Raw genomic sequence first — 6,744 nt, forward strand, 5'->3', positions numbered from 1 at the left:
AAGGGGAGCATTCAGTTACTGCCTGCACTGTAGGGTCTATTGAATATAGCTGTGAATGCTGAAACTAAAGGTAAAACTTTTTGTTGGAACTATTGGTAATAGTAAAAAGAGTTTTGAACAAGTGTATTCAATAGTGGCAGTGAATTCCAGATGCAAGAAGTGAAAATGCTGATTATCTTTAAAAATGTGTCTGAGACCCAAAACTCCACATCCAGGAATATCCCCAAATTTTAAAGCTGTTCACATTTGAATCTGAAAGTTGTGGTTCCTAGGCCCAGTTCTAATTCATCTATTAATTGGAAGCAGGGGTGCAAGGTTCTGCCCACTATAAAGGCAAAAACTTTTTTTTATTACTATTATTATTTTAGTGACTTTCTGCCTAAATTGCTGCAATTTTCATTTTTGTCTGAACTTTTATAGGCATGTTTCAGCTAAAGGAAGGGATTTAGGAATGAAGAGCATGACTACTGCCAACAAGCTCATGCACTACTTTCCTCTGTCACTGACAAGCTGCAGGAGCTAATGTTATTCTGGATCTAAACAGTGACATGGAAAAATAAATGACAGCAGAAACATATCCAGGTATTCCACTCAGTCTGAAAGGTCAGGAGAACATTTGCAGTATCATCAATCTACTGCGAATGCACTCCTAGAGCCCCTAAATACCTCATTTTGTATAAGGAATAGAAGTGGTAGAGGTAGATAAGTCTTAAGTCAGTATCACTGTTAGTCTCTAAGGTGCCACAAGTACTCCTGTTCTTTTTGTGCATACAGACTAACACAGCTGCTACTCTGAAAACTGGTAGAAGGAGACTCCCTCCAGCTATACATATCACTCTATACAGCATCAGCAGCCCCCCCTCCCCCCCCGCCACTGTCAGAATATTATTTCTGGCTTTGAACTCGCCCCAGCACTGAGCAATGTTTTACCTTGAAATGATCCAGTCAGTCATTCTTGTCTTCTCTTTTGACTGCAACAATAAGGAATCTGATCTATCAAAAATGATTCCTTGCTGTTGTAGCAGCAGGGCTTTTGTTGCTACCTGCTAGAATTTCTGTAGCAAGGAACAGTAATGGTGACAGAGACATCAATGAGAGAATAGCATTGTAGCTTATGGTAGTTCGTCTTGACAAAATAGCTGCTCTCCAGACCATAATTGCCCACTCCTAGCTAATGGTCACAGAACTACTGGACATTTCACAGAGTCATTGCAGGCTTGGGCAGGGATTGTGTGCTGCTTTATTTGTAGCGGGGGGAAACGTGATAAGCAAGAAGAAGAGAGAAAATCCTCAGGGCGGTCAAATTACACTGGGTTAAAATCACAGAAATATACAAAAAATTTTAATTGTAGTCTATAAAAATCAATATCTAGAAAAAACCATAGGGCTAGAACCAGGCCAAGTCCCTATGCACTGCTGGAATCTCCCAATTGCCTATATGCCAAACATTCCCAGCTTTCTGACAACAGGGGGTGTCCAAGGGTAGACTGACTGTGGAAGTGTGCATGACCAGAGCACAGTGAGCTGGTGATCTTGGGCTGACACAGGCTATGACTACACTGGAATAAAAGACCTGCAGCATGTCCGTGGCTAGCCTAGGTCAGCTGACACAGGCTCAGAGGACTCAGGCGGTAAGGCTAAAAATTCCCTTGCAGATGTTTGGGCACCAGCCTGAGCCCAAATGTCTGCACAGGAATTTTTCAGCCCCACAGCCTGAGTGCTGTGAGCCTGCATCAACTGATCTGGGCCACTCACCGGTGTTTAGATGCTGTGTACACATACCCAGAATGGCTTCTAAGGGACTATTCCAGCCAGCATAAGCAAGAGCAGCCCTGATTTTTTGCACTAAATTGTGACAATGACCCAGCTAGCTCCACTTGACTCTTGGATTCAATAGGTAAGAAAGTGAGATATAAAGTCACTTCTGCCCCTCATCCAGGTGCACTGAGTGGATCTCTGTCACACCTTAGGGTCTAGCCCATATTATTTATATATAACTAAGTTAAATGCCAACTAACAATAATAATCCAGTGATTAAGCAAACAGCCATACTTTTATGAACCATACTTTTGAAGTTGCCTTAAACCAGTCACTAAAATTCAGACTGTTTTATGCATTGACATTTTCGAGCCCCAGAGATTATTATTTTAAAATCTCAAAGATGCTAATGATAGTCATATACAGTTAGAGAGAACACAGGAGAAAATACAGCATAATTTTAGTATACACTAAAACGATTTAAACTACCAGTTGCTGACAGAAGCATCACTTACCAATTAAGCGTGACTCTGATCTGAGCTTTGCATCACTAGTGTGAGCCCTTTAATTTCTGTAACTCTCTAGCTCGCCTCAGCAAATCAATAGAGCCCTTGTGAGGAATAGTATGCAGCTCCTCAGTGCAGCCTCTTCAAATGGGATGTCATGACAGTGCTCGTTTAGAGTAGAACTAGTCATGTGACTATAGCAAAATATCACATTAACCCAAGAAACCGTTGCCTTATTTTAATACGTTTCCGTGTTCAGTGCTAGAGTTACTTTCTTTTAGCATTGAACAAGGAAATGTGAGATAAGGCAAAGGTACTCAACTTGAAGGATCATGAACAGGTCATGACCACTCTGACCTTCCCATATTGGAAGGGGCATCTCAGTTAAATGGGAGGGGTGTTTGCAGGGTGGTACCTAGGCTTTTCCCCGTCCCCCCACTGGACACAGCGGGACTCAGTTGGGCTTAGGCTTGGTTCCCACCCACCCACCTCCCTGCCAGGGTCATGTAATAATTTTTGTTGTCAGAAGGGGGTCGCAGTGCAATGAAGTTTGACAACTCCTGGAATAAGAAAAATAGTATTATCCCTAAAGTTTCTCTCTCTCTCTCTCTCTCTCTTTGCTCTACTGTACAGCTTCTCCCAGATGCCTCCTGCCTGGATCTCTGCCATAGTTATTTTTTAAAAAAAGACCTCATAGACCTGCCTAAACTTTTTAAAAACCTCCCATCAAACTAATACATCTGATTTTATACAGAAATTGACACCCTGAGCAAAGTGTTTCATTGATCCATTGATTAACAGCAGTCAGAAGCATACTAACAGATGTTAAACACAGCACTTACTGCAATAATTAGTTGTAACAACAAATGTATTTAAATTAAAGCTGTAGAGAAATTAATACCATTGCAATTAGGCACTAAGGGCCCTCTGAAACATTACAGTTTGCAGCTTGTTAATACTTGTTTCAGCATTTTTCCCCCCCATCTACAGCAATAGTGGTAATAAGTAACTGAGGCATCAGATCTTTCAGTTCATTGGCACTCATATCCAAAAGATTGCTTTGTGGAAATCCCTTTGCTGCCTTGATAAGATGGTTGAAGCTCTATTTCTGGGGGGATAGGGATGAGAGGCAGTGTTACCAGTGAGGGAAAAGGTCAGAGGAGAGAAAATATTTCATAATAAATAAGGTCAATAAAGTTAGCCTCTGTCAGGGTTCCCTCCCCACTCTAAACTCTAGAGTACAGACCCCCTAAGCTTATTTCTACTAGTTTAGGTTAAAAACTTCCCCAAGGCACAAATTCTTTCCTCGCCCTTAGTATCGCTGCCACCACCAAGTGATTTAAACAAACATTCAGGAAGGGCCACTTGGAGCCCTATCTCCCCTAAAATATCCCCCCAAACCCCTACACTCCCTTTCCTGGGGAGGCCTGAGAATAATATCCTAACCAATTGGTTACAAAGTGAGCACAGATCAACCCCCCTGGGTCTTTAGGACACTGAAAAACAATCAGGTTCTTAAAAGAAATTTATTTTAATAAAAGAATCACCTCCGTAAAATCAGGATGGAGGATAACTTTACAGGGTAACAAAAAGATTCCAAATACAGAGGATTTCCCCTCTAGGCAAAACTTTAAAGTTACAAAAACAGGGATAAACCTCCCTCTTAGCACAGGGAAAATTCACAAGCTACAATAAAAGATAATCTAACACATTTCTTTGCTATTACTTACTATTTTTTCAATATTAGATGCTTAGTTTAGATATGGCTTAAGGAGATGTATTTTCCCTGCCCTGGTTCCTTGCTGACTCCAAGAGAACAAAGGAACCCAAAAAACAAAAACCTTCCCCCACCGATTTTAAAGTATCTTCTCCCCTTATTGGTCCTTTTGGTCATGTGCCAACCAGGTTACCTGAGCTTCTTAACCCTTTACAGGTAAGGAGGGATTTTATGCTACCCTTAGCTGTAGGTTTATGACAGCCTCACTTTATGCTCATGGATATACTGTGCTCAGATCAAAATTTTCTGGAATGTGTTCATTCAAATATTTTACCCTATCTACTACTGATTGTGAATATTCTAACTGGAACTGCTCTGCTTACTTAATAACTGGCCAGAAAAATCATGTGGTATTGTTTCTCTTCCTTGACTGGAAGATTTGACATAAAGACTTGTTTAGATGAATTTAATATGCTGTTTTGGTGACCCTTGCACATGTGAAATTGAAATGAACCTTCTGCAAATATTTGTACAATTAAAACTTGATTGTGGATAATGAAAACAACAGGAACTCAAACATGGCAAAAAGCTGAAAATACAAATAAATATTCATTGAAATGTTTGTATTGCTTGCTCAGTTCTCCATGAGATAGAGAGCTGAATGAGACATACATATGTAGCAGCTGCTCTTTAATCTAGACAAATAATTGGACCAGGTTATTTTCCCACATACATTCAGTGGGGGCCAATACAGTGCAACCCCACTGGATGGAAGTGAAAGCATAAATTGATACATACTTATTAGTCTCTTATTTGCATGAGGATCAGAGTCACACTGTCTTGGGAGACAGACCAGTCATCACTTACAGACAGCCCCCCAACCTGAAGCAAATACTCATGAGCAACCACACACCCACAAAAAAAAACATGAACCCAGGAACCTATCCTTGCAACAAAGCCCGATGCCAACTCTGTCTATATTTCTATTCAAGTAACACCATCATAGGACCAAATCACATCAGCCACACCATCAGGAGCTCGTTCACCTGCACATCTACCAATGTGATATATGCCATCATGTGCCAGCAATGACCCTCTGCCATGTACATTGGCCAAACCAGACAGTCTCTATGCAAAAGAATAAATGGACACAAATCTGACATCAGGAATCATAACATTCAAAAACCAGTAGGAGAACACTTCAACCTCTCTGGTCACTCAGTGACAGACTTAAAGGTGGCAATTTTGCAACAGAAAAGCTTCAAAGACAGATGCCAGCAAGAAAGTGCTGAACTTCAATTAATATGCAAACTAGATACCATTTAATTTAGGCTTGAATAGAGACTGGGAATAGCTGAGTCATTACACAGACTGAATCTATTTCCCCATGTTAAGTATCCTCACACCTCTTGTCAACTGTCTGAATTGGGCCATCTTGATTATCGCTATAAAAGTATTTTTTTTCCTGCTGATAATAGCTCATCCTAATTAATTAGCCTCTTAGAGTTGATATGGCTACTTCCACCTTTTCATGTTCTGTATGTATATATATATCTCCTTACTATATGTTTCATTCTATGCATCTGAAGTGGGCTGTAGCCCACGAAAGCTTATGCTCAAATATATTTGTTAGTCTCTAAGCTGCCACAAGTACTCCTGTTCTTTTTACTGTTTTTATAATAGATGAAAAATGTATGTCAGCTCTAGAGGCTCAATTTCTAGTTTTCACTCATGCAGCCTCCTCAACATTTTGTGAGCTATGCTCTTTATCCATTTTTCTGCTATGAATATGAAACTTGTGATATGTTGGCAAACCTAGTACCAGCTCTGGCCAACATTGTAGGTGTCAGCTAAGAACTGTCAGACTCATAGCTGGAAACTAAACCAGCTCCAGTATGTTAATTTTGTTCAAAATAGGCATTAATCTTATAAGAATATATTTAGTGTTTAGACTCTGCAATGCTTGTAAGTTGCTGCGTGCATTAATCTCACTTGTAATGTGTGAATTCCATGCTATAAGGAAATATGTAAGTTTGGCTTTATGACTTTGAAAATGTTTGCTCTGAATTTGTGAAACCGCGCATAGGAATCAACCTCCCTTCCCCACACTTCCCATCCAGGAGGACTATCAAAAGTTAAAACGAAGAGTACTTATGGCACCTTAGAGACTAACACATTTATTTGGGCATAGACTTTCATGGGCTAAAGCCCACTTCATCAGATGAATGGAGTGGAAAATACAGTAGGCAGGTATATATACACAGTACATGAAAAGATGGGGAAGAGGTGAGTAAGAAAAAAAAGGAAAATCAGTTGTTGCCACCAGCTAATTAAACAACATGTGCATACACCTCTTAAGACAGAAAAATCCAATTCTGTTCTTAAAAAAGGTAAACTTTATTAATAATAAAAAAGAAATAAAATACATCTGGGAACTCAGGCTATTGCTAGATTTCAAAAGAGCGTTTACGAGTATTAAGCACCAAGAATATATTTCTTGTGGTCCATCTTAAAGCTTACAAACAAAACAGAAGCACCAGGGGTTAGAACAGAGGAGTCCACAAGCCATAAAGAAATAAAAAGAGGTAAATCTAATTACGTCTTTCTGGACATTCCCTGATCTACTTACATATCTGGGGCTTTAAATCACTAGTTCCTAGGTATGATACTGATGATTTTTTCACATCTGGCCCAAGCTTCTCACGGCGTAGCTCTGCCTCTGTCTGCCTTTCCCCAAGAGAACAGCCACAGACAGAGAAAAGG

This window comes from Chelonoidis abingdonii, chromosome 14, assembly GCF_003597395.2.
Source record: "Chelonoidis abingdonii isolate Lonesome George chromosome 14, CheloAbing_2.0, whole genome shotgun sequence".
NCBI lineage: Eukaryota > Metazoa > Chordata > Testudines > Testudinidae > Chelonoidis > Chelonoidis abingdonii.